The sequence below is a fragment of the Bos javanicus genome, chromosome 1 (genome assembly GCF_032452875.1).
Source record: "Bos javanicus breed banteng chromosome 1, ARS-OSU_banteng_1.0, whole genome shotgun sequence".
NCBI classification, from domain to species: Eukaryota; Metazoa; Chordata; class Mammalia; order Artiodactyla; family Bovidae; genus Bos; species Bos javanicus.
The window spans coordinates 41,993,497-42,019,422 of NC_083868.1; the positions used below are offsets into that span (position 1 = coordinate 41,993,497).

Below are 25,926 nucleotides of genomic sequence, written 5' to 3' on the forward strand. Positions count from 1 at the left end.
AAGTGTTGAAATGGGGATATTCCGGCATCAGGTCCTTTTCATGCTCAGAATTTGGACTGAGTTCCCTTTCTACCCATTCAGTGTTTTTACTTTTCTTATTCAGGTTGCTCACTACTTCTAATTTTCTACATGATTGTTTTTTATTCTTACCTCCAATTCTCCACCCTCCTTTAATTAATAATATTCCTCCTTAAAATAATATGTGATTGATTTTCAGAAGACTGTAATTATTGACAAATCATTATGCATTAACTTCAGAGGGTTATGTGTGTTTTAAAATAGATTTATCGATTAATGCACATTTGGTAGACCTAATGTGGCACTATACAGGGTCAAAATGATGCAGTCAGTTTGATCCTTAAATGTGCAGAGACTTGATGAAGAGTAACTATTTGCATAGAAAATAGAAGTCTCTTTTTAAGAAGCCTGCATTGACAAAAAAAGATATTTTTTTTTCAGTTTTACATGGATCCAATAAAGATTTTAAATGATGAGAACCTGGCTTATGTACTATAAAACAGATTGAAAGCCTTAATATGAAAAATATTAAAGATTATAAGTTTGCTAAATGGGCTGGAAAGAAAATCATTAACTATTAACAGGTACTTAGAAGTTGTAAAATGTGTATATCAATGTGAAATGTTACAATTTGGATCAAATCTAAAGGGGAATGAGCAATCAGTGATGGATCTATTTCTTAGAATATAGTTTTTAATGCAATAACCTATAGCAACATAAACAAAAATATGATTTCTTTGGGATATAAGCTGTCATTCCTTGACCGGAATTTTTTTTTTTTTAATCAAGAGCCATTTCCTATTCATTTTTGTGCCTTATGTATTGCTTTGCATGTGCCTGGAAATACAGAAAAGAAATACAAAGATAAATAATATACATTCTCTGTCTTTCAGCTCACAACGAACCTCACTAGAAGCTCTCATAACCGAGTTCCTTATTTATGTCATTTCTAAAGTCTAATTTTAATTTGACTTGATTTGAGATAAGATGGATTTTTTCCTATCAGCCATCATATAAATTGCCTAAATTTTTCTGTCAAGCTATTCAACTTTACAACCTTGAATTCTTTAACAGAGCAAAAAGTGTTCTTAAGACAGCTCAAATTGCTCTAAATTTAGTGAAAAATATATTCCACATGTAATACTTGGAGATTTAGAATCATTCTTTCAGCTACACAAATCAGCTTTATTGACTTATGTTGTGAAGTGGCTTTTTTTTAATGTCATATTTTAGTTGTTGGAAAAGCATCAAGGGCAAAGTTAAGAAAGCCTAATCTCTTAATATAACCATATGGAACCTATCCAGAACTACAGATATGATTCTTAATTATGGTTGACCTCTCACCCTCATCTGATGCATGATCATGCACTATTCTCAAGGCGGGGTTTAATTGTGATGTTCAGTTATTGCTTCTATAATGCATTTAGGGTAATTCCAGCTAGCATAGGGTGATGTCCAGTGGCAATACATAGATGTGGCTCTTATAGCAAAGGTAGAAATACATGATGTTGGGATCAAAGTGTCCTTTAGAAGCCACGGACTTCAAAGGTGATACAACCCAGAGCCTTGGTTCTTTTCATAACTTTATTTCCTATTTCTCGATTGAATTCTATCCACCTGGTAATCTGTCATTTTCAGAGCCCTCCCCCCAAAAAATGTGAGTTGAATAAAAGAGTTGTCAAAATGTCCAAGTCAGGTGAAAAGTACTTTATGTAAAATATATAAATACTAAACATTATCTGCCAATGTCAAAACATAAAGATAAACATAGTTTGAGTTTTATTTGCCACAGTACCAATATGCAGTAAAAAATAACTTTAAATAATCTAATGCAACATCTTTTAACTGTTTATTAACCCAACATAAGGCATCTGTTTTTGCCTTTATCTTATGGTGAAGTCACAATACTGAATGCACAGATATTTATAAAATAAACCCAGCCAGCTCTACCATGGCCACTGTGAAGAATTAAGAAGCAGCTTAAGTATTTGTGTTACACGGGACTTTTTTAAGGGAAACAGTAGTTCAGTGAATTTAAATTGAGTAACAGGAATTCTTGGCAAAATAACAGGAGCCATTTAAAAGATTTAGCTGTGTATGCACAAATCTGAGCAAGACATGCATGAGTGTGTTACTGACTATGCCACAGGCAAAGGAGCAAAGCATGGCAACCTTGCCACCAGATATAAAAGAGCTGATTCACAACAAACTGAATTCCATATTCTCTTAAGTGTTTGGAACACTGAGCGTCCTTTGAAAATGCTTTTGGACTATAAGTATATTTAAATTAAACAGTTATTTTATATGTGCTGTATACAAAACAGGAAAGCAGATTGAATGATTTTTTCAACAGTTTCAACTCTTCTGTAAACAATAAACATTGCAATATAACTTACTGAAGTTAGCATACATATATATATGTATATATTTTTATGTGTGTGTGTGTGTGTGCATGCATGCTAAGTCACTTCAGTTGTGCCCAACTCTTTGTGACCCCATGGACTGTAGCCCACCAGGCTCCTCTGTCCATGAGATTCTCCAGGCAAGAATACTGGAGTGAATTGCCATGCCCTCTTCCAGGAGATCTTCCCACTCAGGGATAGAACCCGTTTCTTATGTCCCCTGCATTGGTAGGCAGGTTCTTTACCACTAGTGCCACCTGGCAAGTCCATATATGTGTATGCTGTGCTGTACTTGGTGGCTTAGTGGTGTCCAACTCTTTGCGACCCCATGAACTGTAGCCTACCAGGTTTCTCTGTCTATGGGATTCTCCCAGCAAAAATACTGGAGTGGGTTGCCATGCCCTCCTCCAGGAGATCTTCCCAACCCAGGGATCAAACCCAGTTCTCCCGCATTGCTGGATTCTTTACTGTCAAAGACACCAAGGAAGTCCAAGAATAGAGTGGGTAGCCTATCCCTTCTCAAGGGGATATTCCCAACCCAGGAATTGAATTGGAGTCTCCTGCATTGCAGGCAGATTCTTTACCAGCGAGCTACCAGGGAAGCCCCACATATGTATATCAGTTCAGTTGTTAAGTCAGGTCCGACTCTTTGTTACTCCATGGACTGCAGCACACCAGGCTTCCCTGTCTATCACCAACTCCCAGAGCTTACTCAAACTCACGTCCATTGAGTCGGTGATGCCATCTAACATCTCATCCTCTGTCATCCCCTTCTCTTCCTGCCTTCGATCTTTCTGAGAATCAGGTGCTTTTCTAATGAGTCAGTTCTTCACATCAGGTGGCCAAAGTATTGGAGTTTCAGCTTCAGCACCAGTCCTTCTAATGAATATTCAAGACTAATTTCTTTTAGGATTTACTGGTTTGATCTCCTTGCAGTCCCATATATACATATATAATATATTCATATATGATATACATATGTCCTACATTTATACACACTTCCTATCCTCATTCTGAGATGAAGGAATAATATTGGCAATGTTTCCAATGTTCTTGCATGAGTTTTTATCCTTAGAAGTAAGAGTTTATTTTTAACTTTGATACAAAGTTTGTTCCTAAATTTGACATAATGAGAAGGAAAGTAAAGGGCACTTGAAAGGAAGCAGCAGACGATAAAGCACACAGAAGAAAGTTCACTTGTTCAATTTATTCCTTCACTCAATCAAAAAATATTAATAAGGGCAAGATATAGAGGCAAGCACTGGGAAGTCAAATATGAGAAGAATAAACTTGTTCCTGGCTTTCACAAAAGCTAATTGAGAGGTTCAGAAAATTATACAAGGTTACAATACAGGGTTACATGTGACGGTTCAAGGAGCACACAGAGAAAAACCCAAATATGTCAAGGAAAGTTTCTAAAATTAAAAAAAAAAAATGCCCTGAAGGAGACTTTAAAGTTGGGGACTCTCTCGTGTGTGCAGATAGAGATGAAATTGTATCAGACTTTCTAGCAACAGAAAAAAATAATTCAATATGCTTAGGACTGTGGTCCTCCAAGTGTGAATGCTGCACCAGAAGCATCCAGCAACACCTGGGAAGATGTTAGAAATGCTCCTTTTCAGACCCTAATTCACACTTAGTGAATCAGAAACTCTGGGGCCCAGGGGTCAACCGAGCATTGTGTTTTAACAAGCCTTCCAAGTAATTTCGGTGCATGCTTTACTTAGAAAACCAGTAACTTCATCAGAGGGTACAAAGGATAGGGGTAAGGAATGACAGGCTGATAATCCTGGTATAGGAAATATAGGATAAGGGGCTGGATTCATAGGCAGGGGCCATATCATGGCATCTGTTTATTATCTTGCCACTGAAGCTAAAACCTTCCTGAGTTTTTATTTTTCTTCCAGTTATCTGTTGTTTTGGAGACAGAGAAGACTGTCTGAGCAAGCTTTCCATAACTGACTTTTCTAAAACCATTGCTAATACATCTAATTATTTCATCACCTTTACTTCATCCACCCTAAAAATAAATCCTTCCAAATATATATTCATTTTCATAACTATAGCTGTCATAACTTCCAAATTCCCTAGAGACGATTTTAGCTTTAAAAATTCACCCTTACAGAATGTGCTGGAATCTTGGGAATCATCCATTTAAATTCTAACACATGCTTGCTATCTGCTAGCATGTGAGTCTGCATATTTCTCCTTGACAGTTCATATTTGGTTTCTGGACTTTCAAGACACAGTGAATTATGACCTGCTCACCAGAGCCTCCTGAGAAAACTGGAACTGAGCCATCCTATGCCAAACTTTCATGAAAGTTGGTCAGTTGAAGAAGTCCTGGAAATTAAGTTATCTGGGACACTTCATGAATCTCAATATCATAGAAGCAAAGGTGCTATGTTAGCAAAGCAAAGTTAGACACCAAGATAAATGTGCCACCCGACTGTGTCCAGGCTAGGTTACTTAGTTGTCTGTTCTAATTGCTAAAGGAAAATGGTATATTCAGGTAGAAAATACAGGAGTTGGTATCTTGGCTCATGAGGATTCTCTGTTATAGACTTTAATTCCTCATCAATTAAATAAAGGTAATGTGCCAAATTATCTTCCCTTGCTATAAAAATGAGAAACTTCCTAGTGAACTGGTGTAGCACTTGGGCCAGACCAGTCTGCATCAGCATCCAAGCTCTGCTAATTTCTAGGTATTAGACCCTGAGGAAGGCAAATAATTTGTTTAAGTTTTAATTTTCTCATCAGGACACAAAAACTTTATTCATTTGTATACACTGATTCATTCAATGAGTATGTGTGAGAACCCCTTCTGCATCTTTACTAACTGCTATTCTACACGCACTTTCCCAAGAGGCACTAGTGGTAAAGAACCCACCTGCTAATGCAGAAAGACATAAAAGACGTGGGTTTGATCCCTGGGTTGGAAAAGTCCTCTGGAGGAAGGCATGACAACCCATTCCAGTGTTCTTGCCTGGAGAATCCCATGGTTAGAGGAGCCTGGCAGGCTACAGTCCATGAGGTTGTGAAGAGTTGGACATGACTGAAATGATTTGGCATGACTTCTACATGCTAGAAATAAAGCAAAAACAAGATTCCTGCTCTTCCCTAGCTTATGGAAGGAGAGAAACAGAGGAGAAAGACAACACACAGCAGTAAGTAAAATATTTAGAATGTCAGGTGATGCAGAGCTAAGGTGTATTACCTCAATCTCTCCTTTAGGAGAGCACTCTGCTTTTTCTTTCAGCTCATGGGAGCGCTGCTTGCTGAAGACTCAACAGCTGAATTCCTTACTGGGTACTGCCTCTGTTCAAAAGAGGTTATATGCCCCAGAGACAACCCCTCTTTACCCAAGGGCAGCCAGAGTTGAAAACTTGCTTAGTGAGAGGCACAAAGATTAGTCTCATCACTTCAATTCAGGACAACTCTGAAGGGCCAGTTCAGCTCCAGAACTACCTAAGATTGGCTGAGGTCTTTGTAGCACCACATCACCGTTCAACTACTCCATTTTCCCATTTCTGCTTCTCTCACTCTCCTACATGTCCATGCTGAGGTCACTCTTCAATAAACCTACAGCATGCAGAGCCCCATAGAAGAGTCTATGTCCCAGGAAACTCCCATCTAGGAAAGATGATGGGAAGTGCTCTGGAGAAGATTAAAGCTGAAGGGAGGTTTGGGAGTGACTCCCTCCTGTTGTGGTTATGAAATGTTAACTCTCATTATAACCTTAATTATCACTGAACTTGGCAGCTGACAAAAATGTCATAGAAAAGGGCCTTGCCCTTAGTCATGAAGAAAAGGAAAGATGTAAAGGAAAGCATAAAGAACAAGGACATTTTTATGATAGTGACTGATTAGAGCAATTCCATTTGGCCAATAATTCACAGATAAATAGACAAATAAAGAGTAGCAATTAAAAAGAATTTTGGTTAAAAGCTCAAGCTTTGCACTGAATCCTGGATTTAAATCTTTTTTAAAAAACTTTTTATTTTTTTATTGGAGAGTGTTTGTTGTTGTTGTTCATTCTCTGTTGTGTCTGACTCTTTGCAACCCCATGGACTATAGCCCACCAGGCTACTCTGTCCATGGGATTTCTCAGGCAAGGATACTGGAGTGGGTTGCCATTTCCTTCTCTAGAGGATCTTCCTGACCCAGGGATCAAACCCACTTTTCCTGCATTTTCAGGTAGATTCTTTACCTTTGAGTCACGAGGAAGCCCTGTATTGGAGTTTAGTTATCTGTATACATGTATCTATTCTTTTTCAAATTCTTTTCGCATTTAAGTTGTTGCATACTATTGAGCAGGGCTCTCTGTGTTATACTACTTTCTAGACATCAGATTTGAGTAAGTCAGTTAGCCACCCTATGTCTCAGTTTCTGCGTTTGAAAAATGGGGAGAAGAATGCCACCTACTTTCTAGTGTTCTTCTGAGTATGCAGAGTAAAATTCTTAGTCGATTATCCAGCCTTATGTGGTTAGAGCTCACTAAGTATTGGTTATTAATACTGACTTTGAAGTGAAGTGTTAGTCTCTCAGTCATGTCCGACCCTTTGTGACCCTATGGACTGGGGCTCCCCAGGCTCTTCTGTCCATGGGATTTCCTAGGCAAGAATACTGGAGTGAGTAGCTATTTCCTTCTCCAGGAGATTTTCCTGACCCAGGGATTGAACCCTAGTCTCCTGCCTTGCGCACATACTCTTTACTGTGTGAGCCACTGGGGAAGCTCAATACTGACTTCATTGGTATTAATTTTCAACTCTGACATTCTGCTTCAGCAAATTCAATACTATACTTAAAAAAAAAAACTAAACAAAACATTTACTGCTACTGCTAAGCCACTTGAGTCGTGTCCGACTCTGTGCGACCCCATAGACAGCAGCCCACCAGGCTCCGCTGTCCCTGGGATTCTCCAGGCAAGAATACTGGAGTGGGTTGCCATTTCCTTCTCCAATGCAGGAAAGTGAAAAGTGAAAGTGAAGTCGCTCGGTCGTGTCCGATTCTTAGCAACCCATGGACCGCAGCCCACCAGGCTCCTCCATCCATGGAATTTTCCAGGCAAGAGTACTGGAGTAGGGTGCCATTGCCTTGTTTAATTGTCTTCATTGTCTTCTTGTAGAATGTAGACATTCTACAATAGCAACCAAGACATTCTATGATTCTTCCCTCTGGCATTTATTTTTCATGCCCATTTTTAGCTTAGTTTGATATTAGTTGGCTAGTTTTAGTGTTGGTGTTTGCTTAATTTTTACAGGTAACCTATAAGGATGAGTGAGATTACCCAAGATGAGCTGACCTTCCAAGGCTTAAACATTGAAGATTCAGCCAAGGAAGCCCCACACTTCAACTTGTGAGATATCAGTCCCATTGCAGCAATATTATCTTGTGGACCCAAAACCACTGTCTCTCCTGTTTCAATGTAATCAAATTATTTATGTGTCAGGCTACCTTTCTTTTAAATATTTAAATTACAAAAAACCAAGTGTCAACAGGCAGTGTAGCATAATGGTTAGAAGCTCATACTCAAAAATAGACTGTTTGTTTATCTGGTTCTGCCATTTCTATCTACATGACCATGGGCAGGTTACTTAAACTCTGTGCCTTAATTTCTCCAATGATAAAGTGAAGCTAAAAATACTACTGTATCATATGACTGTTGAGAAGATTAAATAGGTTGGTACCTGTGAAGTGTTTAAAACTGTGAATAGTATATGAAAGCACTTTAAACAGTGTTTGCTATAGTAATTGCTACCCTTCTTCTGAGGGAGACTCCTTCACTGAGTGCAATATAAATTTTTGAGTGAACCTGTGATAGAAAAAGAAAGGAAAAGGATTAAGAAGAAAGAAAAAGAATGTAATTCTGCCGAGAACACCCACTTACGGTACCCTCTGTGGAATCCTCTTCAGTTTTCAAGTAGAAATGACATGATTTATGTTACCCATAACCACCTACCCCACTATAAATATTTAAAAATTAAATAAATAACTAAACAAATGATTTCCTTGCAAAAGAATATGCAACCCACAGAAAATCGTATGTACCTATATATTGAAAAATATGCTTTTGGCTCAGAATAGGTATCAGTTATGCTATGACTTCTATAAGTAATAAGCATAGCATATCTTATTTGATGAAGAATTTTTACTTTTTCAAATTATGGAATAAATTTCCAGGTTGAGAATTTTTAACTTTTATAAAGTCATATTTTTGCTTGCAAAATGACTAGAAGGAGGCCTACTCCATTGTTTTCCAAATTAACCTAAGTTGCCTGGCCAAACAAAGCACCAAGTGGAAACATACCAAGGAGATTTGGGTTATCTAATTACCGTTAGCACATTCTTCTTTTTTCTGTCATGTTCTGTACTGCAACTCAAAATGCCTTTTGAATCCTTTTCAATTGTTGACAGCTAATTTCTGTCCATTACAGACCTACTTCTCACCGTTTGTATTTATCCATCTTAGGAGCTGCATCTTTTTAAAACCAGCTATCTGTCTTTTTGTCATTTTCTCTCTCTCTTCTTGCTTAACTGTCCACTGGGATGATAGACTTCAAATTATATTAAGCATAAACATGTAGTTAAGATATGCAACTAACACCCATAGTCATTTTCTTTTAAGCTATGCACTTTAACAATTGCTATTTACTTTTAAGGATTTTAAAAGTATGTCATTCATAATTAGACTCTATCCTACCTTGAGATTATTAATAGAAGCAGGCAATATAAATTTAATGCGCTTTTATTAAAAACATACTTTTGCATATGAAAACTGTCTCTGTCACCATTTCCCCTAGTGTTCTTACTGCCTAAGATAGAGAAATACTTTACAGAAATGAAGGTCAAAAGTAAGTAAATAAAAGGTTGATAGGGTAATTCTATTCTTACCTTGATCAGTGACATCCAGAAACTGCTACAGCCTTAGAACTTGTATACATGAGAAGAGAAGGAGCATCTTACTTGGCCCATGACTGGGAAGATAGTTCAGAGAGTCTTATATGCAACCTTAGCTTAAGACTTCCAGTAGCTTATACTCTGGAAATCAGGGGATTAGGACAAGTGAAGAATGCCAATAATCAGTACAGAAAATAAAAGCAATTCAGCAAATAGTTTCTGTCAATCTTCAAAAGAGAAACAATATAAAAAAAGTCACTGGAAACTACCTAGATTTTACGCACCTCCATTGCTGGGGGTAAGGGGTGGTACTTAACAAATGAATCAATCCAGTAAACACATGGAATTTAGAAATTCTTCTCATGGGTTTTAAAGGAGAATAGAAGTGACCTCTATTACACTTTTTGCTAATTATCTAGAATTACTTAAAATATTGTTTAACAGAATGCACCCAGACATATAAATAACTGATGTAAAATCATTAATATAATTCATTAGACTTAAGAGAATTACACTTAAAGTTACATTTCATGTTTTAGGAATAAAGCTGAATGCTTGCAGCTATAAGTAGCATGACTTTTCCCACATATATACTAATGTATCTAAATTGCCCTTAAATTTTATAAGAATGCTTTCTCAGAAACTTTGATTAACTAAACAGAGGATTGTTGGTTTTTTTACTTGCATTTCTCTCCCCCCTAAAAACTATTCAAGGCAGTTTAAAACACATGTAAAAAATGTTTTGTAAATTTGTACTAGAAGTAAAAGATTAGTTCCATAAAAACAAGAAGGAACAAGTCTTGTCTTGATGGTTATTACTAGCAGTGTATGTGTGCACCATCTCTACCTTTGAGACTTCTGGCAGCAGCAGAGACTAAAGAAGTGGTCAGACTCTTAATATTAAGCCCAAATGCTGTAGGAAATATATAAGGAGGGAATTGAGATTAATGGCCTCAAGCAGAGTTTTTTTCACCAAAGGCAGAAGTTTGTTTCATGTGCTGTTTTCTGATTACAACTTTTAATAAAAGCAAGCCTGACTGAGGTAAAGCCATCACTGCTTGAAGGTGGCTTTTCAGTCAGTTCAGTCGCTCAGTCATGTCCGAGCTAAGTTAACAAAAGAGATACAAGAATATGCCAGGTAGAACTAAAGTGGAAATGTGGGGAGTTAACCTAGGCTTCAAAAAGGGCTAAAAACAAGAAATCAGAAAACTCTTGAAAGAAAGGCAGTCATTCTTTCTCTTGGTCTACACAGCCATGCATCTCTGTTTCTCTCTCTAAAGACTAGTTTTACCTGTCTGTGTTCATTTAGGAAAGGATATCTATCTGCCCCATGGCTTGCAAATTCACATTTCTCTTTCATATCAATCATGGATTAAAATTGGGCAAATACTGTGAATCCTATCCCAAATTCCTGGAAGAGAGGCCATGAGTGACCCAGTTTGAGTCAGATCTCCATCCCTAATCCAATTCATGTCTGGGAGCCTAAGCCAGAGAGAACAGTCTTCTAAGACCCTACCCTGGGGTGGAGGCAGTTTTCAGAGACAGGACTGAGGAGATATCCTAAGAGATGCTTGAAAAGTGAAAGTGAAAATCACTCAGTCAAGTCCCATTCTTTGCGACCCCATGGACTATACAGTCCATGGAATTCTCCAGGATGGAATACTGGAATGAGAGTCTTTTCCTTCTCCAGGGGATCTTCCCAACCCAGGGATTGAACCCAGGTCTCCCACATTGCAGGCAGATTCTTTACCAGCTGAGCAGCAAGGGAACCCTTACTAAAAATTTAAGGCTAGTCTTTAATGAGTGCTTAGATTCTCTATTCTTGTACTGAGGGATGATTCAGGTGCTTTAAAAATAAGATGAAGAAGATGCAGAAATCTTTCCACTATTAAGGCCAAGATATCCAACCAATATTTTTGCTCATGTGAAAATAAAATCTCCCCACGTTTGCACTGAAATGGGCTGCAGGCAAAGCAAAGACTGTCCTTAGGAAGCGGATTTGGATGTGCTCCCAGAGTTAAACATTCTGTAGACTGAAAGCCTAGAGTTTCACACCACAGGGCACTGTGGAAAGAAGATGATTCTGGCCTGGAAAACAGGTGTTCCAAGTTATCAAAGCAGGTGTTCCAAGACATCAAAAAGAAGCCTGAGAACCGCTCCATATATATTGAGTTGCATAGTTGTGTAGCACACTTTCTAGGATAAGCCGTGGGAAAAGTATGTTGTACAAAATAGAATAGGTGGTCTAGTTTGTAGACTTTTGGTCAATTACCTTTTGTCTACCAAAGAAAATGATTTTAGTTTTGATAAAGTTGATGATTATATAATTGTTTATGGCAGTAGTAAATTTGCAGAGTTATTTATATCCAGAAATCAGTTCTAGTTTTTTAAAATAAAACCCAGGTCATAAACATATTGAAATAGATGTATTATTCTGTCTACCAAGATGGCATATATGCAGTTTGTCTACAATCAGTATCTATTTGTGAAGATACTGATTTAAAAGATGAGTAAATAAAACACAGTACTGGTTCATATTACACGAAATTGTTCATGGGTATGTCAGAAAACTTTTGCCTTTTAGTTCACCATTCTTTTATTTTTTAACATTTTTAAAAGCTTTATTTATTTATTTAATTTTTTGGCTGTAGTGGGTCTCCATTGCTGCTCGCAGGCTTGTGGCGACTCTTCACTGCAGAGGTCTCTCATGCAGAGCAGGAGCTCTAAAGTGCTTGCTCAGTAGTTGTGGCACATGGGCTAATTCGAAACATGTGAAATCTTCCCAGACCAGGGATCAAACTCATGTCCCTTGCATTGCAAGGCAGATTCTTAATCACTGGACCACCAGGGAAGCCCTAGTTTACCATTCTTTTAGAGTGGTATTTACTGCCATGTTTACAGAATCATACTAAGCCCCAGTTTTAAGTTAACTTGATTCTCTAGGCAAAGAAGTAAAAATTTAGTGAGAGGTCAATATGCAAAGCAAAGAGTGTTATTTTCTTGAAAATAATGGCAGTAAATATTAGAGTAATACTGTGCCTAGCTTCTTGCTTCCAATACAGAATATTTAACTTGGAATCCTCACTTGTGGTCTCTGGGAAAGCATAACATAATACTTGAGGGACACTCAGAAAATTTAATAGAGCCATAGTTTTGTAGGACTATGGCCTTTTTTTAAAATAGGGTTGCATGGAAACACTACTATATATAAAATAGATAGCCAGTGGGAATTCTATGTATGACTCGGGGAGCTCAAACAGGTGCCCTGTGACACCTAGAGGGGTAGGATGGGGTAGGAGGTGGGATGGAGGCTCAAGAGGAAGGGGACATGTGTATATCTATGCCCGATTCATGTTGATGTATGGCAGAAACAACACTATATTGTAAAACAATTATCCATCAATTAAAAATAAATTTTTAATAAATAAATAAAATAAAAAAGGATTGATTGTCCTTAAATCTTTCAGAACCAGTTATAGTGACTGGTTAAAAGTTGAGGTAGATGGTTTGGTGTTACTCAGAACAGGCTTCAAACAATTTCAAGCAATGAACAAAAACTTACCATACAACTTACTCACTTTCAGGGGATAATCAAATGAGTCCTGACATAAGAAGTAGCAGGTTCCTATTAGATGCCTGGGATCTAAATTGCTTAGGACACAGTGCTTGGGTCCATAAAACTGAGAGAAATTACAGTCACACCCCCAACATTGCTGGTTTCTGTGCTTTCATAAGATACTTCTACTGAAGCCATACATGGGACAACTGTAGTCTCAAATCTGCTTTATCATTAATGAGAAAATTAAGTAAAAGTCTTCCACAGGAATTTGTTTAGATCCAGATTTCCTGGTAATGAGTTTATAATTAGATGGGTTTAAATTGAGCAGATTTTTCCACAATCTGATTTTAATATCCTGTCATGCTCAACTTGCCAGAAATGTCAGTTCATTTGTTTTTATTTTTGGTTTGTTTTTACATCCATGCAATTTTTATTAAGTCAGTGCATAAGATCTATTAAATATATGCTAAACAGGACTGATTTTCCCCTGAATCTAATCTGTCTGTTAAATAAAAAAGTAATCTTCAGGCAGAGAATTTGATATTCTTTGTTTAACAAAAAGTTATTTTATAAAAGTAACCCTCCCCCATCCCATTTTACCTTGTGCTTCCAGTCCTATCCATCTAGTTGTGGGGAAAAACATACTCAGAAGGCTGTATTCAACATCAATTAAAAAAAAAAAAAAAGTAAATGAAGATAGGAAATATCCAGCTCATGCAACATAATAAGCAATGAGAAATTTTTTCTTGGAAATATAAAGACCCACTTACTTTCCCTTCCCTCTGTATTAGGATATTGTTGTTAAGTAGTTGCTCAGTCATGTCCAACTCTTTGCAACCCCATGAACTGCAGCCCACCAGGCTCCTCTGTCCATGGGATTTCTTAGGCAAGAATACTGGAGTGGGTGGCCATTTCCTCCTTTGGGAGATTCTCCTGACCCAGGGATCGAACCCGTGTCTTTCGCATTGGCAGGCGGATTCTTTACCACTGAGCCACCAGGAAAGCCCATAGTAGGATATGTATGTTGATAAATACAACCAAAGTCTTCCCTCTTTGGTTTATTATATTAAATAGGACTATCAATTTCAAGTAACAAAACCCTGACTGGCTTAATGAAAAGTGAGATTCAGGCTGAATCCAGGCTCTCCAACTATGTTCTCAGTACTTTCTCCCTCTCACTTCTGCTTTATTCTCTGTTGGATTTATCTTCAGGCAGATCCTTCCCATATATTTGCAAGAGTTTATATCTCCAGTAAGGCAATTTTGATGAAACTCATATCTCCAATACCTCTACTTCTGAACCTGAATGTGAATGGTAACTTGAGAAAAACATAAGCACACCGACTGATGTCAATTTAAATTTTCACGATCCACCCTTTGCCTCTCTTTTCCAGCCTCCAGTTCAGCCTCTTGATCTATGTCTCAGACATCCCAAAGTACACAGAAATAACTCCTCAAGATGTTGAGCTATTTTGTGTCTCCAGATTTGTGATGTCATTTCTTCAAACTAGAATGTCCCAATATCTATTCATCACCTTGGTGACTGCATATTTAATCATTCCAGTCAGAATCACCTTTATAAACCTTCTTTCACTTCTTCCTGTCAAGGTTATTACTCTCATACTCTTATCACATGAGCTTCATACATACCTCCATTTTAGCAACAATTTTGCTCTACCGCAATTAAGGCTTACATCTCTAACCCCTTCACTAAAGAGAAACTACTATGAGAACAGGAAAATATACTTTAGTGTTTGTTTTTGTTTGTTTGTTTCCCAAATGCTTACATCATAGTGTTTAGCACATTCTAAATGGTTAGTATTTTTGTCATTTTTGAATGGATAATGAGTCAGTGAGTGAGAATTTCCTCAAAAAATCCTATGGAACATTTTTTAAATAATCATGTGTGTTTTTTCTCAGGATTTTTTCTTTAAATATTTTTTCTAAAAAACAGATACTAAATAAATCTTTTATAAGCCTTGTGAAACTTGTGATCTCTATACATTTAATTATAAATCTGCTTACCTCAAATTACACTAACCTTTATATTAAAAAGCTATAACCTCAGATGCATATATATGCCTGTACTGTGCTGTGAGCTGTGCGCTGTGCTTAATCACTCAGTCATGTCCGATTGTTTGCGACCCCATGAGCTGTAGCCCACCAGGCTCCTCTGTCCATGGGATTCTCAAGGCAAGAATACTGGAGTGGGTTGCCATGCCCTCCTCCATGGGATCTTCCCAACCCAGGGATCAAACCCATGTCTCCCACATTGCAGGCAGATTCTTTACCATCTAAGCCACCAGTGAAGCCCATATATACATATATATATATATATATATATATATATATATATATATATATAATCTGCCTGCTGCTGCTGCTGCTGTGTCACTTCAGTCGTGTCTGACTCTGTGCGACCCCATAGACGGCAGCCCACCAGGCTTCCCGTCCCTGGGATTCTCCAGGCAAGAACACTGGAGTGGGTTGCCATTTCCTTCTCCAATGAATGAAAGTGAAAAGTGAAAGGGAAGTCACTCAGTCATGTCCAACTCTAGCAACCCCATGAACTGCAGCCTACCAGGCTCCTCCATCCATGGGATTTTCTAGGCAAAAGTACTGGAGTGGGGTGCCGTTGCCTTCTCCATATATCTGCCTACTGTAATGCAAATACCAACTATTATTATTATGATACTTGTTGAACAGTATTTGAACATAATAGATTCCAGGTCCGTAATCCAGGGAATTTGTGAAATTTATAAGGAAATTCTATTTGACATTTAATGTTTTTTTTTTTTAATGATAAAATATGTATTTTGGGAACATGAGTATTTCAATTGCAAAGAAATGTTATCAAAGACTTATCACAGCTTCCAATAACCATATGAAATATAGACAATTACAAATTAAATTCTTGACATTTTGAATGTTAACAATAGTATCAGGTGTTTAAATGCCTCGATCTCTTTTCACTGTTCTTTGATACTTATCATATGAAGCCTACCTGTAGCAAGGCATGCTGACCATTTATTAATGCAGAAAACAATCCCTTTTTAAAAAAAGACAGAAATTGTTTCATCATGCTGCACTACCTGCTTCTGCTTCTGCCTCGCCATCAAGTTTACCAAACTCACATTTTCCAATTATCCCTGTATCATTTGGCATTTTTATCTGACAAGTAAATTAAGGTCATCAAATAGAGTGAATCTTGAAATCTTTTGTGTCCCAATGTAGCCACAGTTTGAAGTACTGAATTGCATTGTTTCTGGAGAAATGACAAAACAGCAGAGGAAAGCACATATGTGAAATGATTTTCTGAAAAAGTATAATCCCAGCTAAGGGTCTTTACGTCAACAGAAATGTTTCATGAGGTTTGTTTCCATTCAGCTGAGAAGAGAATTCAGTAACTGGCTCACTAGACTGCATCAGAGTCTCTTACTATTCTCTCTCTCTTAAGTCAATCTTAGGGATATTTTTCTTGTTGGTAGATGCAATCAAATGTTGAATGAATATAAAACAAACATGTTAATACAATGTTAGGCCAAACCTCTTCTGCTAAGTAGCTACTTCATTTAAATCCTAGGCTGGGATATTTGAATGAAGAAATTTACTCATCAGATCAGATCAGATCAGTCGCTCAGTCGTGTCCGACTCTGCAACCCCATGTATCACAGCACGCCAGGCCTCCCTGTCCATCACCAACTCCCGGAGTTCACTCAGACTCACGTCCATCGAGTCAGTGATGCCATCCAGCCATCTCATCCTCTCTCGTCCCCTTCTCCTCCTGCCCCCAATCCCTCCCAGCATCAGAGTCTTTTCCAATGAGTCAACTCTTCGCATGAGGTGGCCAAAGTACTGGAGTTTCAGCTTTAGCATCATTCCTTCCAAAGAAAACCCAGGGCTGATCTCCTTCAGAATGGACTGCTTGGATCTCCTTACAGTCCAAGGGACTCTCAAGAGTCTTCTCCAACACCACAGTTCAAAAGCATCAATTCTTCAGCGTTCAGCCTTCTTCACAGTCCAACTGTCACATCCATTCATACTATTTTAATTAATTTCAGAACATATTAAATGCCAAAATACAAAGGTATAAGGGAATTCTTATGTCACTAGAACATTTTAGACATTAACATTACCAAACAAATCACATATGAAAATTTTCTTTTAGTCAGAGGCTAATATCTAGAATGTGTTCTTTATCTCTTCTTTATGAAAACATACATTTATTAATCCCTATGCTATGTAAGGCACTATGCTAATCCCATGTGATACAGAAAGGCAAATGATATTGTTTCTACCCTCAAGAAGCTTATGATATATTTGAAATGGGCCAAAAAAAACCCCAGAAATCTTCAGAAAATGAATCATTTTGATAGTTAAAGTTTTCAGACACAGGTTTGGTCTTTAAATTATTATTTTTATAATTGTTAAATATATTGAAGGGAAATTGTTTCTAATCATGCATCCATGAACTCCTGTCCTTCTATATAAACTATATTAGACATGTCTCAGTATGTTTTTAGTTGACCTTGGCTGACCATAGTAATGTATTGAGTTCTGACATAGTGAGTCCATTGGTGCTCCTTGAATTTTATAGAGCTGTTTGATCCTAAACTCCTGCCTCCAGAGTAGTATGTATTTTGGAATTTTATGTCAGATTTTCAATTTTCCCAGTTGTTCTTTCAGTCAGCCTAGCAGTGTGCATTTCCATTCAACTCCCTCTCTTTAGGTATCTCATGTCTGATCTTAACACTTAATTTACATCTGCTATACTTCTATACGGAGAAGGCAATGGCAACCCACTCCAGTGTTCTTGCCTGGAGAATCCCAGGGACCAGGGAGCCTGGTGGGCTGCCGTCTATGGGGTCGCACAGAGTCGGACACAACTGAAGCGACTTGGCAAAAAAAAAAAAAAAAAAAAACTTCTATATGAATTCAGAAATCAATAAACATATCTGAAGTAAGAGTGTGAGGCACTGAAGCTGTTTTATGAGTAAACTCTGTATTCTTAGTATGTGACCATCTGTCAGATGTTTCTTCAGAGGCTCTTTACGTCTATCTCGTTTGCCACTGCTCCAGTGTATTCCACATAATTGAAGTTGCCATCTAGCTGAATTCAAATGCATGTGATGAGTATCTGAACTAAGAAAATAGCTGTGGGGATAGGAGTGAATGGGAATGAATTAAGAAATAACTTTAAAATGTAGTAATGACAGGACTGATGATCTGCCTGCACTATGTGAAGGCTGAGTTCAAAGTTTTAGGCTTGAATATTTCTTTTTTTTTTTCTGTATTACTTCCTTATTTTATTAATTTTTTTTACAGTAGGTCCTTGGTTATCTATTTTATTTTTTTATTTTATTTAATTTACAATATTGTATTGGTTTTGCCATATATCAAAATGAATCTGCCACAGTATACATGTGTTCCCTATTCTGAACCCTCCTCCCTCCTCCCGCCCCATACCATCCCTCTGGGTTGTCCCAGTGCACCAGCCCCAAGCATCCAGTATCATGCATTGAACCTGGGCTGGTGACTCGTTTCATATATGATATTATACATATTTCAATGCCATGAATATTTCTAAGAGTGATGTACTTACTGTGATTTTACTCTCTTAGGCTATAGGAAAGTCTGAATATTTAAAAAATTTTTAAAGTATAATTTTATAGTCACATAATGTAGGATAGATTAGGAAGATATACTGTGGGAAAGCAATCTAATAAAAAATTATAGAACTAGCCTAATCTGTAAGGCTGAAGTTTTAGATTACTAGTGGTAATAAAGACAAGATGATATCAACATAATAATGATTTGCTCTGGACCAGGAGTTATAGGGAAAGGTAAACTCGGAGATGACCTCATGTTTCAGTTCTAGGTGACCAAGAGAATAGCATCATTTACAAAATCACAAAATCCTCTTCATCTAGGAGAACTAGTTCTTCAATTTTCACTTCTGTCTCACTCTTATATCTACATGACCATTTAGTGGTGATTTTACAGATTGATGAGTCTCATTGTATACTGCTACATCTTTATATATATATATAATTTCATAATTTTAAACCAATATTGATTGCTATATATTCCCTGAAAGGGGATTATTTTTTTTTCCCTGAAAAAAAAAATGGTAGTAATTTCCTGTATTGACTATCAACAAAGCTTACAATTAACTTACTGGGTGCTCTCCATCCATTACTTTGTAGAGAACTCTTTGTTAAAAAACTATTTTGGTGAAGTGATGAGATAATATCATTTGAAATTTTGACATTTCATCTAAAATTGGGAGTCGTAAATACAACATATGAACATGAAACAAATACATTCCACAATGTATTTCACTGGGCAGAATTTTGAGAAATGCTTTATTCAAAAAAATCATGTCAGTGCTGTCACCCACAGCTTTAAAAAAGTTGTTCAAACAGAAAAGGGTTAACTGTAAAAAGTATTACATAGAAAATGACACAGAATACAAATAACAGATTTCACTTTGAAATGTAAATATAAACTAGAATAATCTTGATTACAGAGAGACAAAATCATATGCCTCCATAGAAAAAAATTCTTTGGTTTAAAATAGGCAAATTGCTTTTCCCTCATACTTTCCTAAAGACATGAAATCTCTCTCTTTTTTTTTTTTTTTTTGGATACCCAGTAAATAACCACTTTTTTTTCTCTTTAAATAGAAACAACTACAGCAAACCTCACTTAATGTCATCCTGACTTATGCCACACATTGGGTAGGTGCTAAGTCCTTGCTCAGTAACAGTTTTACAACTCTTTTCAGATAATTGCTTCCTCTTAAGGAAGTATGCATCTTTCCAAACCATAGAATGAAATATGTCATTTTAATATACTAATCTTTTTCTAAAAATACAGCCTCATTCGATTAAGCAAAGGAACAATTCCTATCACCTAGTTACAAACACATTTTATTTCTTACCATGGATTTTATTGTGTTTCTTCTTAAGGACAGGTTTGCTCTCTTTGGTGTTACTTACATGAGTAAATCTTATGTTTATATACACATTTCTCCTACAAAACTAATTAGAAATATCTTCTCAGGATTGAAAAAATGAATAAGTGGAAATATAGATAAGTTTTCACCACAGAGGAGTTTGTATCTTTACTGTATTTTATGGAATTTTATGCATTCATTTTGTAGATGATTTTATGGTTTATTTGTCTAAGTATCTGTTTATTTTTAATATATTTATTTTTGCCTGTGTCAGCACACAGCACCTCCTTGCGGCATGCTGGATCTCCAGTTGCGGCAGGCAGGCTTCTCTCTAGTTGTGGCGTGGGGGCTTAGTTGCCCCAAGGCATGTGGGACTTTAGTTCTCAGACCAGGCAGTTAACCTACGTCCCCTGCTTTAAAAGGCAGATTCTTAACCACTGGACCAGCAGGGAAGTCCCTTAGTGTCTGTTTACATTAATGGAGTCTTTGAGACCTCTAGCCCAGGAACAACTCGTCTTCCTCCTCGTCCTTCCCCCTCCTCCCCCTCCTCCTGCTTCCCCTCCTCTGCTTCCACTCCTCCTTCTCCCAATATAATCACGTTTCCAAACTCCTACTCTGCTGCAGTGAGAGGCAGTGTGGTGTGGGTGGGTTCAGTCGTGTCTGACTCTTTGTGACCCCATGGACTGTAGCCCACCAGATTCCTCTGTCCATGGAATTTTCCAGACAAGAATACCGGAGTGGGTTGTCATTTCCTACTCCAGAGTATATTCCCGACCCAGGGATCCAACCAGCATCTCTGGCACCTCCTGCACTGACAGGCAGATTCTTTACCAATAGCACCAACCTGGGAAACCCCCTACTCTGCTGATTCATCACCAAAGGCTGTTTATTCTCTTCCAGAGCACCTTGCAGTTTCTCTTTCATAACAGTTCTTAGACTTGTAATTACTTGTTTGTTGTTTATCTTCCCCACTGAACTATAAATCCAGGAGGACAGTGTTATTGTTTACCACTATATCCCCACCATGTCTCAGTGCCTGCCATATAATAGGTGCTCAATAATCTAGAGTCTACTAGCACCTCTATGCTGTCAGTCATTCTTAACCTTGGATTCAAATTTACAAGCTTAATCTACTCAACTTGATTCAATGTAAAAGTCTATACTTCCAGTAGTGGCTGCCTCCCAGGAAGCTTTATCTCCAAGAATACAGAATAATTGGATTCTACTGATTAAAATAGTGTTAGATAGACTGACTTTACATACATATTGTTGCTACCTTCAGGGCAAATCTCTACATATTAAGTGAAAGGTGAAGACATGGATAATCCTGGGTTAATCTAACCTGTTTTATACAGAATCATCTATCCATTCACATAAATAACATTTATTGAGCTACTACCATGTATCAACTTCTGTAGGTCCAATACTACCTTAATTTCCTGGGATTACTCTAGCAAATGACCACATTTGGTGGCTTAAAACACCAAATTTGTTCTCTCATATTTATGGAAGCCAGAAGCACAGTCTATCCTAAGATTCCGGTAGAGGTGGCTCTGGGCATTCCTTGGCTTGTGGCTGCACAACTCGTCTCTGCCTCTGTCTTCCTACATACAGCCTTCTCCTCTTTGTCTTCTCTCCTCATGTCTCTTATAAGGACACTTGTCATGAATTTGAGCCCATCCATTTGATCCATGATGATTGAGGTCCTCAATTATACCTACAAATTCCTTTTTGCGGGGAAAGGAGGAGGAGAGGATGTCTTCAACACTACACATACTATAGTGAATATAGTCCCCACCCTCATGGAATTTGCAGTCTAACAGAAAGATTATTTTAAAAAAAAAGTAATTTCAATGAAACATTATAGAAATTTATCAATAAAAGTAGTACAAGGGACCATGGGGACATATGTCTGGGAACCTAATAAAATCTAAACAACCAGAAAACAATGTGATGTTCATGTAGGAGGACTGAACAGAAATGGACCATGATAGAAAGTCAATGCATTGTAAGAACTGGCAGAAATTTAGCATGGTTAAAGAATGATTAGAGATGAATCTGGAGATATATGCTAGAGCCATTTGTAGAACCCCATGTTAACAAAGTTAAGGGCTTTGAACTTTATCTTGATATAAAGTCAGAGCTCTGTGATTAGCCACACTAATATGATAAAAAGGCAGAAATTATCCCTGTCTAGACCAAGAGCTATAGCACAGGTTTTGTGAATTCCCCATTTCCAAATAATGGTAGCTCTTGTTTTTCCCAGTGTTTGATTGCAGCCTTAGTAAATAATGCAATATCACAGTAAAATTGCTCTGAAGGTTTGTGTTGAAAGTGAAAGTGAAAATATTTAATTCAACATTCTCATTTTTACAGACATGAAACCAGGGTCAAGCAAGGCTATGATTGTTCTAGAATATACAACCCAGATGTTCTGTTAGTGAAAATGATGGTATAAAATAGTGGCAATACGATGGGCTTCAGTTCAGTTCACTCGCTTAGTCGTGTCCAACTCTTTGCGACCCCATGGACTGCAGCATGCCAGGCTTCCTTGTCCATCACCAACTCCCAGAGCTTGCCCAAACTCATGTCCATTGAGTTGGTGATGCCATTCAATCATCTCATCCTCTGTCGTCCCCCTCTCCTCCTGCCTTCAATCTTTCCCAGCATCAGGGTCTTTTCCAATGAGTCAGTTCTTCTCATCAGGTGGCCAAAGTACTGGAGCTTCAGCTTCAGCATCAGTCCTTCCAATGAATATTCAGGATTGATTTCCTTTAGGATTAACTGGTTTGATCTCCTTGCAGTCCAAGGGACTCTCAAGAGTCTTCTCCAAGTATGGGCTTGGAGCTTGATAAATCAGGATTGGATGGCCAGCTTTTTTGTATACAAGGCATGTGACCTTATGCAAGTAATATAACCACTTAAACTATGAATAATAATAGTACCCACTTATTAAGACTATTATACAGATAAATTTGATAATGAATTTGAAGTACTAAGCATAATACTAGTGGATAGTTTACTATTAAATATATATGGCTATTGTTGATGATGATGAGATTCATAATGTTTTCATAATCACCCCAGCCCCATCATCAACAGAATTTTACTATAAGTGTGCATCACATTATACACTCTTATTTTTAAATATATATTATACATTGTTGTTGTTGTTTAGTCACTCAGTCATGTCCGACTCTTTGCGACCCCATGGACTATAGTCCGCCAGGCTCCTCTGTCCATGGGGTTCTTCAGGCAAGAATACTGGAGTGGATTGTCATTCCCTTCTCCAGGGGATCTTCTCAACCCAACTATCAAACCTATGTCTCCTGTACATATACACACACAACATTCTTCACAGAGGAGTGTTTAGAATTCCTAGTACAGAGGTTTAATAAACAATTATGCAGAAATACACATTTTTCAAAGTGTCAAAACTTAATAATCTGTCATCCAATTAAGATTTTAATTGAAGCAAAGTTCATAAATATGTAATCACCAGGGGAAAACGGAGAAGGCAATGGCACCCCACTCCAGTACTCTTGCCTGGAAAATCCCATGGATGGAGGAACCTGGTAGGCTGCAGTCCGTGGGGTCGCTAAGAGTCGGACACGAATGAGCGACTTCCCTTTCACTTTTCACTTTCATGCATTGGAGAAGGAAATGGCAACCCACTCCAGTGTTCTTGCCTGGAGAATCCCAGGGGTGGGGGAGCCTGGTAGGCTGCCGTCTATGGAGTCGCACAGAGTCGGACACGACTGAAGCAACTTAGCAGCAGGGTGAAAAAGAAGATATATTAGTAGTACTCACATCTTACTAAGGAATTATTTAAATTAAACAACACAATTTTCTGTAATGAGGTGATCTGATTTTCCAAAGACAGTCAATTACATAATATTCTCCTCAATCTGAACTTGAATACATGGTCTCAAAAAATCCCCTGCTACCTAGCTATCATGAAAATACATGTTCCAGGTTTAAAATTCTTCAACTATATTATATATTTTAAAAATACACCAGTTTGTAAGTAAATAATGTTTTGTTTTGAACTGCCACCTTCATCTTCAAAAAGTTAATGTTGTTTTCTATAACATCTATTCCTTATAATTTGTTATTCAGTTATTTTCAATGAAAAAAAAAACTGACATTTTAAGGCACACATTAATTCCCATGATATCAATATTATTTTGAAGATTAGGAAATCTAGTTTGGACCTAATAAAAAACCATCAGTACATTATTTATTGGATAAAATTCAACTATTTAACTTGGTTCTGTACAGACTGTGTGCTACAACTCAACATTGAAATAGATTGCCTGAAAATATCTTAAGTCATAGTGACTAACATCTAATTCCAAGATTTAGTAAATGTTTACTAAAACCTTAAGATAAATGATTTTTGTGTTTATTTACATTTAGGTTTCTTAAAAATCCTCTTAAATAATTGACTGGTTTCTTACTGACTCAACAATAGCATTTAAGGTTTAGATATTCTCTAGTAGAAATATCCTTTTTATGAGAAAGTTATTACCGTGAATATAAACTTGCACATAGCTTATCACATACTTGATTCCCAAAAAATGATCCACTTCTTTGGAAGTCTTTCTCAGGCTTAATAAATTTTAATTATTATGGTAGAGAGTTAAGTGGTTTGCTTTTCAGTTGTATTCTTTCTTTTGTTTGGCTTGTTGCTTAAAACTGATTAATAATTTTTATAATAACCTAAATAAAAATCAAGCTTTATTCAAGTTAAGGGATATTGGAGGCACTGATTGATTTAATGCTTTAGAATATTGATAACAAACTGAATTATTATTGTGAGTTATAGTATAGGAAGGAGAAATTTTAAAAATATCTAAAATCTGAATTCTGGTGATAGTCATATGTGAGGTGGATCAAGTTCTTTAACTTCTCTGGGCTTCACTTTCTTTACCTCACTTTCTTTCTTAAGCAATTACCCATTTGCCATCTAATTAAATTATATCTTGTTAAAACTTCAGTAATACAGAGAATGAATTAATTGAAATAAAAAGATTCCTGGAAGGTTAGGAAAACATGCAGCCCTTGCAGTTTCAGTTTTGTCAATGAAAGAAGTTATATGCTATAAACATATAATCTATACTTTTCTTCAAACAAGGGAGCTTTTACATATCATGTTTTTAATGAATTAAAAATGACCAGCTTCCCTTGTGGCTCAGCTGGTAAAGAATCTGCCTGCAATGTGGGAGACCTGAGTTCAACACCTGGGTTGGGAAGATCCCCTGGAGAAGGGAAAGGCTACCCACTCCAGTATTCTTGCTTAGAGAATTCCATGGACTGTATAGTCCATGGGGTCCCAAAGAGTGGGACACAACTGAGCGACTTTCACTTTCACTTTTTAATGACTGCTAGTCAGAAGATTAGCCCTGGGATTTCTTTGGAAGGAATGATGCTAAAGCTGAAACTCCAGTACTTTGGCCACCTCATGCAAAGAGTTGACTCATTGGAAAAGACTCTGATGCTGGGAGGGACTGGGGGCAGGAGGAAAAGGGGACGACAGAAGATGAGATGGCTGGATGGCATCACCGACTCAGTGGACACTCACCGACTCAATGGACACTCACTAAGTGAACTCTGGGAGTTGGTGATGGACAGGGAGGCCTGGCGTGCTGCGATTCATGGGGTCGCAAAGAGTCGGACACGACTGAGCGACTGATCTGATCTGATCTGAGTCAAACATCTAAGCACTTACTATATACACTCCTGTGCTATAGAGGTGGGAATTCATAACTTTGATTTTTGAATTAAGATCTATGAAATGTAAAGAAGTTCATTCTTAAATTATGCAATAATAGCCTTTCTATTTTGAGAAAACAGACATTATAACAGTCTGTAAAGTCTGATCTGTTGGTATATGATCAGGCCACTCAAGATGACAGTTCTCTTGCTCTCTTATACAACTTCTGCTCAACCAGCCCATGGTTCACTTACACCCTACTCACATGACTATCCAATCCTCTTAATTATAGGGTTTAATCAATAACTGCCTAGGAAATGGCAACCCACTCCAGTGTTATTGCCTGCAGAATCCCAGGGACAGGGGAGCCTGG

At 37.4% G+C, this 25,926-nt stretch overlaps 1 protein-coding gene across 11 annotated transcripts in view; it reads left to right on the forward strand.

Moving 5' to 3' along the window:
- EPHA6 (EPH receptor A6) overlaps nucleotides 1-25,926 on the forward strand; it is a 1,025,466-nt gene that overhangs the window by 689,422 nt on the left and 310,118 nt on the right. The window lies entirely within an intron of this gene.